Source organism: Ursus maritimus, unplaced genomic scaffold (genome assembly GCF_017311325.1).
Source record: "Ursus maritimus isolate PB19 unplaced genomic scaffold, ASM1731132v1 scaffold_14, whole genome shotgun sequence".
Taxonomy (NCBI): Eukaryota; Metazoa; Chordata; class Mammalia; order Carnivora; family Ursidae; genus Ursus; species Ursus maritimus.
In genome coordinates this window covers 20,144,249-20,157,825 of record NW_024423786.1, presented here as the reverse complement: position 1 = coordinate 20,157,825, position 13,577 = coordinate 20,144,249, and the positions used below count along the sequence as shown (strand labels likewise).

At 44.5% G+C, this 13,577-nt stretch overlaps 1 protein-coding gene across 1 annotated transcript in view; it reads right to left on the bottom strand.

Moving 5' to 3' along the window:
* EIF4E3 (eukaryotic translation initiation factor 4E family member 3) overlaps positions 1-13,577 on the bottom strand; it is a 41,437-nt gene that overhangs the window by 16,212 nt on the left and 11,648 nt on the right. The window contains exon 2 of the mRNA XM_008703175.2: positions 8,205-8,277. The gene's annotated coding sequence lies outside the window, so the exon portion shown is untranslated. The remainder of the gene's footprint in view (positions 1-8,204; positions 8,278-13,577) is intronic.

Genomic DNA, 13,577 nt, shown 5'->3' with positions numbered 1-13,577 from the left:
TTCCAAAATGTGTGCTCCTAACCACTATGCTATTTCCTTTGAAAATATTACTGTATGTTTTAGGCCCGTCTTTCTCCAATTCAGAAGCCATGGACCGGGTCAAGAAGTCACAGAATGAGGGATGCCTGCTGAAGATGTCTTCCTGCCAGGAGATGCTCTTCACCACATTGAATATGGTGCTTAGCTCCAGTCTGGGACTTCCGTGACAACGTGGCAGTGACCTGTGTAGGATTTACAGATAAAGCTATGCTAGCTTTAACTAAAAGGACTGTGGTGCTGTTAAACGTCAAGCCTTCCAATGGGGCACCCAAAGCAGAGCACCTGCCCTCGCTCCCCCTCCCTGCCAAAGTTCTCGGATCCTGGCATTTCACCGAGCGTCTGAAGCACCTTAAAAAGAATGACACAATGCTTCTCCTTGTCCAAAAAGAAAACACTCTAAGGATGATTGTGCTAAGGTTTGTAGCCTTAACGGCTTCTCTTGAAAATAAACAGACAACTGACTTTTTCAGTCTTGGCAAATCTGACAGGAGGAGAACGCAGCCCAAGAAGATACAGCAAGAGACTGAGTTCTGACTTAAGTACTTAGTGAAGCACATCTTTACACATTGGTGCATGAACACAAAACAGGAGCGAAATATCTGGGGACACCACTGAAAAGAACCCCATTTAAAAAGTATGCAGCCCTAAAGCAGTCTGTTCCCTTGTTGCAAACCTCATCCAATATGTGGAATATTTGTTAAATTGGTTATCCGTGGTAAACTACAGTCCAGAAGCAGAGAATCCTCCTTGTGACAGAACATCAGAAGGTCTATATAGGGCCCCTGGGGGGCTCAGTCGGTTAAGCGTCTGCCTTCCGCTCAGGTTATGATCCCAGAGCCTCGGGATCGAGTCCCACATCAGGCTCCCTGCCTCGCGGGGAGTCTGCTTCTCCCTCTGACCCTCCCCGCTTTCGTGCTCTCTCTTGCTCTCTCTCAAATAAATAAATAAAATCTTAAAAAGAAAAAAAAGAAGGCCTATATAGTAGCTTAATGCTGTCACATGCCTATGTCATTCTCCTCATCGTGTAGGAATTCTATTATCTCCCATCATCATAAGAAGGGTGAGTACAGTACAATAAGGTATTCTGAGAGCGAGAGAGAGAGAGAGAGAGAGAGAGAGACCACATTCACCTAACTTTTATTACAGTATGTAGTCATAATTGTTGTATTTTATTATTACTTATTATTGTTAATCTCTTACTGTGCCTAGTTTATAAATTAAACTTTATCCTAAGTCTGTGTGTGCAGGAAAAAACCCTGCTATGTATGGGCTTCAGTACTATGCAGTGTGTCAGGTATCCACGGGCAGTCTTGGAATGCACCCCTGCTGGATATGGGGGGATGACTATATACATGATGGTGAAACAGCCTGAGGAAGGAATCCAGCATCACACAGCTCCTGAGACCCTCCTCTTACTCTGCGAAAGTAAAACGGCTATTTCACCGGAAGCTTGAAAACTCATGGTCATATTTTCTGTAACACATTGTTATTTTTGTTAAATACCTAAATTTTACTATAGATAGGAACTTGCAAATAGATTTCAAAAGCCTAATGGCTTTTGTAATTACTTCTTAGAATTCTTATAATTAATTCAAAGTGGCCTGCAAACAGTGGATTGGAGTAAAAATAAGCACAACGTTGATAAATCATGGCTAAGTGCTTTTTTCAAAAGCCTGAATGATCCCCCTTGGACGAGGAAAGGTATAAAAGTCGGGCATCATTCATTTGGGCAACATTTGCAGGCACCAGTTATGAGCATGCACTGTGATGAGCTCTTGGGGGAACGGCACTGCATGTATGAGGGCCAGCCTTGCCCATGGAGTCCACGCCTTGGTGGGTAAGTTCTCAAGCATCATTCTGGCACCCTCCCTGAAGAATGGAGGCAGGGAGGATGGTTGTCCAGTGGAGTCGTAAGTCCAACCAAGTCTACCTGGATTTAGGACCAAGGTTCTCAGGATCACCTTCACAGCTCATGGAGCCCTTGCAACCTAATTTCCTCCTCTACATATCAAGTAGATACAGCTTTTGCATTGGATAATTTAATGATTAAAGGTGAGGTGAGAGTTTTGATATGCCTCAAGTAAGGAAGCGAGGTGTGATTAGACTCACTAGACAGTGTGACCATTTGATAAATCCCTAATCTACTAGTTTTGATTGGAGCAATTATGCCCCATCTATCATCTATCTGCCAAATAGATAATCATTCATTACCAGAAAAACTGACAAATTTGCTTCTCAATTTTCTACTGGAATGTTCTGAAGAAATGAGAAAGAGAACATACTTGAAATTACGAGCAAAGAAAAAAAATGCTGTGTTGTGCAGGACGGGCAAGCGTAAAATAAAACAAAAATACCCAGCAAACATCCCCCTCCCCCCACCAAAATCCAGAATTTCTTCTGAGGGTCATGGCATATGAAGCAAGAGAGTATTTTTGAAATAATAACTAAATATTTCCATTCAGTAGGAATGGACTTCTGGTTGTCTGGAGCTTGCTTCCCACCAACGGAATCAATGATATTTGTGCGGAGGACAGAAAGAACCCAGAACAAACAAGGCAACAAGGAAAGAACTTACAGGATGTTTTTAACAGAGAGCAGACACAGTAGGCTGAAAGCAAAGTGCTTCTGATCTGCAAGAGCTGGGCACTTGAGAGAGCAATGGGTTTGTTTTGAATTCCAAAAGGGCCTGACTTAAAGAGAGAACCAAAGTTTGGAGGACTGGTCATCACAGATAAAATAAAGGACAGGGTATTTGGGCAGTGTCTCACCACACAGGAAGTCACCGAATAAATCACAAAGTCTGGATTGGGGAGCTAAGTGGGATTCGTACTCTGAGTGGAGAGAGCCCACAGAAAAGCCTGGGGAAACACCTCAGAGCAGTGTGCACCCCGCTTCATGCAAAAGGCCCACTGGTATATGTTTCTTTATTAATGTGAATACTTTGAAGTGCACAGGGGCTTCAGAAAATGGCAGTGAAAGCCCAAGAAAGTGGCTGGACTCAGAAACTAATATACCGTTATAACAAAGACTGATAAACTGTGAACCGTGAATGGATAAAGGAAAAGGGGTTTGGCGCCCCTTACAGGTGGTCCATTGGGGGGAGGTGACTGGGACACATACGGTAGAAACGATTGTGGAGTAAGGTTTGCTATGCAGACCCAAGCGACAAGAAAGGAGGCTACCTTTACAAATGGAAGTTTATGCCACCCTTAAAAGGGAAATTTATGCCTGACGTTAGGCAGACAGGAGAGCAGAGGGCTCCTCCCTTGTCTGCTGTTTCTCAACTGCCTTCAGTTTCACAGAATTCTTATGCTAACGTGGCATTTTTGGGGGTGGCAGGCGTATTCTGATCCCCTTCAGAGACCAAGTTTTACATTTGAAATGACTAAAGTACTTTTACTGTGCAAGATTTCATTTCCCCCTTTAGCCCCCACCCACACAGTGGCCCCCGGCGCCAGCAAGCCACCAGAGACAGAGGATCATGGGTAACCTGACTGCAGTTCTATTTCCGCACAAATGGGCTGTGACTATAAATGCTGATCTCATTATACCCATGATGAATTAATTAAATGATAAAGAACCCTGTCCTACTCGAAATTAAGTCTGTGTTCGACAGACCTATTGGTAGACCAGGCTGTAGGTCCTTCTGTCTGTCTCTTCAATACGGTGTGTCTCTCTTTCTTGCCTCAGTCCCCTCCCTTCACCCAAATGGTTCATTCCAGGTCATTCTATTACAGGATGCCACCCACTGTGGGCTGCCCGTCTGTGTTCAAAATTTGAATCAATCTTCACATCATCCTTCATTACCAGTACTGACCTATAAGCCTGACGACAGCCCTCACTCCCCAGTGATTTGGAAGGCAATCTGTCGTCCTAACTTATGATCTGCAAAGGCACAACAACTTCACACCTTCTGATGAAGGATGATGTCTTGACATCGCCGGCAGTACACAGGTACAGAAGGAACATTCTCTTAATTTTAACAGATTGTATGTATTTTTGATGGAGACTCTCTGTTTATGAGACATGATGCCGGATATCCATTTACAGAAGAAACATGAAGTTTCTGTATTATGTAAATTTAAGTAAAAAGTCAGCCAATTTATGCAACCTACTGGGTAGAACACAGCACAAGTGGGACACGGCGTGGCAAAATCTTGAAGGGGATAACACACATGACCGAGGTGGAATAGAATGGTGTAGAGGAATGAGTTTTCAGGGCTGGAATTGCTGGTTTTGTGGTAGCCATGCTGAAAGAGAGTGGGGACGAGGCAGCCCTCCCTTGCAAATCATGTTTGGTAGGTAGCTCTTCGTTCTCCCACAGGTAGAATCAGCCTTGCTCAGAAGCTATGTTCTGTTCTGTACTGCATCCACTTAGGACATCAAAACACAGGAGAAATGTGGAAAATTTGGAAATGTTTACAAAAGAGTAAAAGGAATCAATAAGCATCTGGAAAACACAACTAGATGAAAAATGGAATTTTCCAAGAAGGCAGGAAAGTAAGAAATAAATTTAAGTCCAAGCAAAGAGAATTATTGTTGGCTACAGAGAGAGTGTCCTCAGCAGGGGTCAGTGGGCCGCCTGGAGGCACGTGCCTCCCTGCCCCCCCTCAAGTCAGGGCAGAGGGAAAGGAAAAGAAGTGAACTAGAAGGGGTGGGAGCTCCAGTCCCTGAGGCATGGCAAGACTGGCTGTTCCCACTGGGTGTTTTAGAGCTCTTACCTCTCAGCCTCAGTCTCTACAGCCACTAAATGGGAATCATAATTCCTCCCCCACCCCCATCAACATCTCTGATTTGCTGAAGGGCCTCAAAGTACAAAAAGACATATTATCTCCTTCTCTATAAAGCAGTCATCAATAACACAGGATTCTCACATTTTGCCCAAACAGAGATGGGGGGAAAATCACAGACACAATTAGGGATGTGTTTTTTTAGTGCTGAAAGAGTGAGGGTCCAAGAATTACTAAGTAATCACAGAATAAAAACACAGGGAAACCAAAGCATGTCCTCAAATGACTTAAAAACTAGCACCAAGGCAGTTGTTAAATACTCGGGACCGTTCCCAAATGTTCGGGACACTGACAGGTTGGAATCCCAGAAGTTACTGGTAAGTTAAATGTGTTCTCATGAGTAGGGGTGGCAGCAGTGGCATCATCTCGGGAATAACTGCTTGAAATATATCACCGAGAAGTAGCAGTGCACAGCTGTCTGAAAGACAACGGGCCCGAGGACAACGCAAAACGAGGCTCCAGAAGGAGTCGGTGAGGAATAGCAGATGCACCTGTTATTATTACCGGACCCTCCTATGTGCTTTTTACCTCCTTGTGCCATTTCATTCTCAGGGCCTCATGCTACAATCAGTATCAAGAGCATTCCCATCTCGGAGATGAGTAAGCAGATACAGAGAAGTTAAGCCACTTGCCCGAGCGAGTAAGTGGCAGATACGAGATAGAAACGCAGGCAATGTGACTACGCTACACCCTCACCCACATCCTCGCCAGTCAACTGATGACGCCAAGGGGTAGCATCCAACACCACTTCGGTAAAAGCTGCTAACGGCTGAGTACAAAGTGCCAAGCACGACAAAGAAGCACATGCAATCTCGTTTAACCCTCGCTCAACCTTAGGGAGTAGGCAGCGTTATTACCTCAGTCTGACAGATAAGGAAACCGAGGAGGACAGAGGCACATCAGATATGAAAGGACTTCCTGACCACTTAGGGCAGTGTTTCATTAACACATCCCTCCAGCCCACCCCAAAGAACCCTTTGTTCTAACTGCTCCCTTGTGAAATGTTAATACCACAGCAAAGCTGTTTCTTTCTTTAAGTACTGGATACATATCTGTGCTTTATGTATAAAAACAGGAGGATTTTTCACCCCACCAAGGATCAGTTTTTGAGAATGGGGCTTATCGCTTAAAGGATCCTTATGCAGGTAGTTCTGCTGTGGTCCAGGAAAGCGGTTCATTTATTAACTTCTCATTCATCCCTTCAGTCCTTCGGCATGTAATATGTACGTATTTATTTATTTAAAAGATTTTATTTATTTATTAGAGAAAGAGAGAGCTCACAGTGGGGAGGGGCAGAAGGAGAGGGGGAGAGAGAAGCCTCAAGCAGACTCCCTGCTCAGTGGAAAGCCTGACAGGGGGCTTGACCCAGGACCCTGAGAGCAAGATCTGAGCCAAAAACAGGAGTTGGCCGCTTAACCAACTGAGCCACCCAGGCGCCCCGATCCCCCAGTATTTATTGAGGGGAAGGAATAACAGACACAATAGAGTATGGTACTGTGTGATTCCATTTATAGCATGTTCAATAAAAAACAAAAGGATATGTGGTGATAGAAATGTGAATAGTGGCTGCTTCTGGAAGAGAAGGATGACTGGAAGGGCATGCAGGAACTTTCTGACATGATGCAAATCTTTTTATCTTGATCTGGGTTATGGTTACATGTCTGCATACCTTTGTCAAAACTTATCAAACTGCACACTTAACGAAATCTACATTTACTGAATATAAATTATCTCCCAATAGAGTTTTCAAGAAGGTATTTCCTAGTACGTGCCAACCTGGGTACTTTAACAATTGGTCCCTGGAGACCCTAACTTGCTGCTGGACGCCAAGGCTCAACCAAACGCTCTGTGGTCACACAGGGTCAGAGAAACAAACGGACCCCTTGATCTGACTCAACCAGGGTCTGTCCTGGAATCCCAGGCAGAGCTCTGGACCCAATGTCATAATGGAGTGGAAAAAGTCTAAAGAGTACCTCTGAAAGTCAAAGGGATCTAAGAACTTCCATGTGAAGACAGGCTTCAAAGTCAAGTGCTCTGAGCTTTCTACAACGACTGCTGGAGAAGAGGTAACAAAAGTCCACAACGTCACCGCAGGGAAGAAGCGAGGGGAAGCCTTTCCTGGAATGTGAGAGCAGTCATCCCTCTGGACAGTGGCCCACGTGCTGCCTTGTGACATCGCTTGTACTTGGCACCGTGGGATTATTTACAGCAGCACTGTTATTTTGCTTTCCACATGCTTATGCCATTTTTCCAACTAGATCAGAACTGGACTATGGTCTGGACTGCGTCTTTACACCTGGCTCAGTGGCCATGCATGGCACCTTCCCATCAGATTCCCAGGACCGCAAAACTGAGAATACTAAATTTTCTGAACGAGATAGTGGGAGAAGTTCTGAAAAAAGGATCTTTGTGCTAGTTCTAAATGTGAGAAACTGCCTAAGGGACACAATCTAGATGCCCATCTAATGAAATTGCTAAGACATTAAAAGATTTAGAGGCACAACAGGGACATTTTAAATCTGGCCCTTCTAGAACATTCTAAACATACAGCCATTGCAGGCAGACAGCAGCCTTAAATCTTTATTCCGTCTATAACAGTGTATTATCCTCAAAAAGAGGGATACACTTGACAGACTTTGCTTTTGAAGAAAAAGGAAATGTGATCAGCTAAATAAATCAGGTTTTTCAGAAATTTTCTTCACAAGGGTCGGTTGAAGAAAGAATGGATAGAACTAAGAGCTTACGTGTGTTGAGAACCTACAATGTATCAGGTATCCTGCTAAGCATAGTATGCACATTATCTTACTTACTCTTCCCAACCACTCCAGAGACAGGTACTCTCGTTATACCCACTTTAAAGAAATTAAAGGCACTGATACTTGCCTAATGTAGGATGATGGAAGCTGAACATGAAGTAGGAAACAGGCTTGAGACCTTCCACTTTCACGCTCAACACCCACCTGCTCTTCCTATGTGACCTGTAACCTTAGGTAACCGTGCAGGGCAATGCTATTGCCTCTCAGAGAAGGGAAACCGAGCTCAGAGCTCACAGAGGGAGTGGCCGAGCTCGTATTTGAATAGGGACACAGACCCACTCGGGGACACACCACAGTCTGCTGCTCCGAGGACTGGTGAAATATTTCGGTAGTAAATAAGTTTTAGCAGGTCCCCAGGAGAGGAGCAGGCCACTTGGATGTGTGCTCAGCCAGCCTCTGGGTTACACTTAGTTAAGTCCAGCTCCACCGAAAGACCTGAGAGCTGACATGGGGACAGAACCCGGGTGGGAGCTGCCAGCATAGCCGCTGCTTTCCGGCTGGAGGGTTAAATGTCCGGCATATGTCGTGTTCAGCTGGCACGTCCATTTCTGGATCTTACCTGTACGGTTTGTACTGTGTAGATTTTCTTCAGGTTCGAGGCACACTCAGCTGCTGTAGCACCAGGGAGGGATCTAAGCAAACATAAACAAAAGAGCAAAGACAGAAGCCAAACAAGTAGTCAGTGTTCTTGAAGTCAGGTCGCAGGTTTTCATACAAATTAGGTCTCAAACCACGGCATCAGACATTTCTGGAATGTGATTTAGAATTTAAAATGTGAAATTCCTACTTTGTGAAGTCATGAGTCTGCCTCCCCTAAAAGTAAGCATATGTATTCTGCGGAAATTTAATTAAAAAGAAAAAAGGGAAATGTACGTAAGAAAGATATTGGAAACTTTTAAAAATCACATTTTAAAAAAGACTAAACTTTAAAAAATCACATTTTAAAAAATACTAAAATAACCTTGTAATAACCAAGCCTTCTGCTAGGATTTTGGATATGAAACTGTGCCCGCTGTACAGGTGACAGTGAAATCACGGTCTCCTGGCCCGATGACATGTTTGAAAAACTTGTTAGTTCTTGGTGGTAAATATTCAGGAACTCTTAAGAAACAGAGTAACCTTTTGCCAACTTTAAGAAAACATGATTACTAAAAGTCAACTTTAGTTTCCCCTGAAATTTGCATATATTTCCCCAACACTTGCTTTTAGAAAAATTCTTTCAGTTATTTTCTCGGGCTGATTTAATTAGCTCTGGGGAACGCTGTGGTCAGAATACATTAATCTTTAGTTTGCCATATGGTCCACTAGATGGCAACATACTACAGGTTTACTCACCAGAAAAAATCAGGCACTAGGGACAGGCTTTCTCCCACACCATTTCTTGGGATTAGGAGCAATATGATAAGGTCTCATCAGTCCTTAGAAGTTAAGATTCTCAATTCCTGCCACCTTTTCCTCTCCCCTATACTGAACTAGCAGTTCTTGCTCAAGACTGTCGGGATCCAGGAATGTCAGTCCAAAGATGAAAAATCACCACTCAAAAAATGCTTGAAAGCCCCGCGTGTGGTTGTGAGGTGGAAAATGAGGCTTGCTGAGAGAACATGCTGGCTCACAGTCAACCCAGTAGGATCTGGAATCTATAGAGAATGATCTTGAGCAGTCACTGACCCTCAGAGACACCAAGCCCACAGAACCTCAAGACGTTGCACTTTCCGGAGAGTCATAAAACCACTGCACACCGGAGATATGCACAAAACCCACAGAGCTCAGAGGCAGAGAGGACAGCAAAGAAACGGGTCATGCCCAGGTGTGGGGTGCGCATGACACGAGTGACAGGGCTCTACAGACCAAACTCCTGGAACTATGGACCAATAAATGTTCCCTGGTGCCTAACCGGAATAGAAACAATGCACTTCTGAATACAGTTCCCTTGCTTGAAAGGCACTAAGGAAGTATAATTGTGGACAAGTTTGAGGGCAAACAAAGGACCGTGTTAAGTTGGTGATGTCGGATAAATACCCTAATGCGTTGGGTTTACAATTCTTTTCTAGTTGTTTATAAATATGCTGGGCATTTTTTTTTTTAAAGCAAATCCACAATAACCAGCATGATTGCATTTTCTTGCCAGACCTAAAGCTTAAAATAACCATGTTGAAGAGAGAGGTGAACAGTGAGGTATTCAATCAGCACCTAGCTCTGACAATGCCTGGGCCCCAGATGAATCCATCAGTCCAGAGACTGCCTTGACATGAATAAATATTAACTTACTATTTAATGCAGGGTTTTATACTGTTTTTGGCTTCAATTATAAAAAGATTGAAAAAAAAAAGCCCACTAAAACCGACCCTGAACTTTTTTTCTGGATAGATTTTCACATGAAAAATCTTTTGCTTTTATATGAAAATCTACTGGCATTTATTCCAACGCCAATTTTTTTTTCCTTTGAAAAGTTTAGCTGACCTCTCCACCAAATATGCCCAGCAAGATATCCCTGGATCACCCAAAGTACGTAGGAAAGCATATATGTGGATCCTTTACTTACAGGATGGGGATTTGTTAGGGTCCAAAAGAAGGAAATGTACTTTGCCTTTCTTTCATTTCTAAAACTGTGTATTTCAAAGCTTTACTATCTTTTAAAGTCACACTTCGATGCGTAACTGTGTAGCACAAGTATTTGAATGTTCACCTCAGACAGCATTATGTCAACTTAGTACAATGCGAGCATAATACCATTTAACCTGGACAAAGTTTCTGATGGACATTGCTTTCTATGCCTCTTTTTAAGTGCCTCTTACATTGTGGTCTTTTAATTCTATTCCAGTGTAGGAGACAATCATACAAAATCATTTAGGGCCCCTCGGTTTCACTATCCGAGTTTTGTTTTGTTTTTAAGAAATGTAGTTTCCTGGGGCGCCTGAGTGGCACAGTCGTTAAGCGTCTGCCTTCAGCTCAGGGCGTGATCCCAGCGTTCTGGGATCGAGCCCCGCATCAGGCTTCTCTGCTGGGAGCCTGCTTCTTCCTCTCCCACTCCCCCTGGTTGTATTCCCTCTCTCGCTGGCTATCTCTCTGTCAAATAAATAAATAAAATCTTTTTAAAAAAATGTAGTTTCCTGAGTCCAAGAAAAGGCTCTCGAATAAGACCATAAGGCAGTGCTGTCTGCGTGAGACGGTACCAGGAGCTAGTGTGCTCAGCACTCCACATCCTCTACAGCACTGAATCCCGGCCAACCAGCTTTCTGAGAATGGACTTTCCAGGACAGCCAAGGAGAGAAGGTTCTCACTAAAACCGACAGGATCACCCTCCACTATAGGTCTGTTCTGATTCATAGGTCGTGATGCGGATGTATTGGCGTTTGAAGGAAGTATGTTAGCTCCTATGGACTCTGGTTTCCTAAGTTCTTAATGGGGCAGGTTGGATTCTGGGATCTTAAGGGTTTCTTCTAGCTGCCCGACAGTTTTATGGCTATTCAGGTTTCAAAGTAATGAAACAATGGTGCTGGAACTTCTGATCGTAGTAAGTGGTTGGCTTGGCCAGAGTGAGGAACGGCATTCTCCTGCGAGCCAAGTCCGATCCCGACAGTCCCTGAAAAATCCCACCATGCCTAAACCTCCTGCCTGCCCTGGGACCTCTTTAACAAGCAAAACTGGGCCATAGTCACGGAATCCATTTTAACAGGGTAAACAGGCTGAGATTTTTAATCATCTGTCTTGTAAACAGGTCAGTCTGTACTGGACTTGCTGGTTCAAAGCCGAACTGAAGCTGTAGCGTCTACTGTTACTGTTTCTTAAAGTAGCAATGCAGGCTGCTCCCGGCAAAGCTGCGGTGCGGGGCGGCCAGCCCCACGGCCCCTCCTCCCTGTTACTGTCAGAGAGCTGTACCAACGGGAAGGTAAATGTCTGCCATGGACTTCAAGGAAAGAAATATTTTCACTCATCGCACATATACAGTATATTCTCCTATCTTTTAAAAGTCTTTTTACTCCATTCATGTTATAAACCTAAACTTCCCAACAGAACCGCAACCAAACCCTCACTCTGCAGATCAAAGGTGCTCATCTGGGCGTGATCTTGTCCCCCAGGCGGACACGTATGGCAATATTTGGAGACAGTTCCAGGGGTCACACCTGAGGGGGATGCCACCGGCATCTAGCTGGTAGAGGGCCCAGGATATCCTAGCGGGCACAGGATAGCCCTACAACAAGGAATACCCAGTCCAAAATGTCACCACAGTCAATGCCGAGAACCCCTGACATAGACACGTAACAAAGAGTCTCAGAGGATTTATAACTTATTTAATCAATAAAGATTCAGTGCACACCTCTTTGAGCTGATGGGGATACATCGGTGGTCATTCTAGACAAAGTCCTTGTCCTCATGGAGTTCTAGAACTAGCACCCCTGCTTTCTGAATTCCCCAGACTCCTGAAGGCAAAGCAACTCTGATCAGATCCTCTCTTCTTGGCCCGGGAGGGAGGAGGTGGAAGAGAAGGCGGTGAGAGGGTGCTTACATATTGATGATGACCCTTCCTAGAAGGACACGCAGCTGGAGTTGTGGAAAATCCCAAAACCAAGGACTCAGACCTGTTTTCACATTCTCCGAATTCTATGCTGCCTTCTCCCAATACGAGCTGCAGCTGTGGACATACCAGCGGGACAATAAATGCTCCCTGGCTGGATCAGGTTAAGGAGTCTGAAGTGTTCACCAGGAGTCTTTCCTCTGATGTAATGATATTAATGTAATAATGGCCTCCTTTTATTGAGGGTTTTGCTCATGCTGACTCTAATCCTTACAGCAACCCTGTCAAGGTGCTATTATCATTCCCACTTTACTAATTAGGAAACTGAGGCTCAGTGAGGCTCTTTAAGTAGCAGATCTGAGTTCTTTCCCTGGTTGGTCTAGCTCTGATGCCCATGATCTTCCTCTTAGACAAGGATGGCTCCCAGTAAAAACCAAGCAGTCACTGTCATCATGGGAGGGTCACACATGGCATCTTAGGGCAAATCCCTTTCTAGGTTATCTCCTCTCTCCTTGGACCCATTCTGGCCTGCCATTCATCCAACACCATCCAGCTGGCCACACTATTGGATATTGGAAGGGGGCAGACGCAGAGATGCAGGGCTGAGGTGGAGCCTACCAGAATCCCTGGCAATAACGATCTCCTAAAAAGTTATACAAGGAACACAATTCAGGAAGAACATACATACAGGTTATCATATTCTGGGGCTAGACGTGGGAAGAAGATACTTTACCAAACAAAAGCCACAAATGGGCTATAGCAGGAGGGCAGGAAAGCAGAGGGGTTAAGAGGATGGTCCTTGGAATCGACGGATTTGAGTTCAAGTCCCAGCTCTGCCACCTCCCAGCTGTGTGGCAAGCCTGACCCTCTCTGACCCCCACTTCCCCTTTCTGAGAACATGGTCTCTACGCCACCCGTTGCTTTGCTGATTAGATGACATGAGTGGATGCTCTACAAAGCATTTACCCAATATCTGGCATCTAATAAGCAATTGTTGCTAACATCACCATCGTCATCATCACCATCCGAGGCAGAAAAACAGGAACAGATAAGAGCACAATTAGAACTAAGAGACACTGAGCACATTTTCTAATCTGTGGGGCAGCCAGTAAGAATCCCAAGAAACCTGTAAGAGTTACTCACAGAGCTGAGAAACTCCTAGATTCCTTCCTCGGCAAAAAAAAGCCCAAAAGGTGCCGGTGTCTCTGGGCTTAAGGCCATAGCTACCCTGAGGGCTGTTTCCACTTGGACTTGGCTCACCCAGAAGCTGTGATGGTTAGGGCAGAAGTGGGAAGGGATCCTTCGAGGTCTGCCAAGTAGACGATTAGTGTAAAGATGAGAGGGGAACTCTTAATGTTATTTATGACCCAAACTCCCCAATCCAGCTTTATATTACTCCTGTGTGTCTTCAGCTGC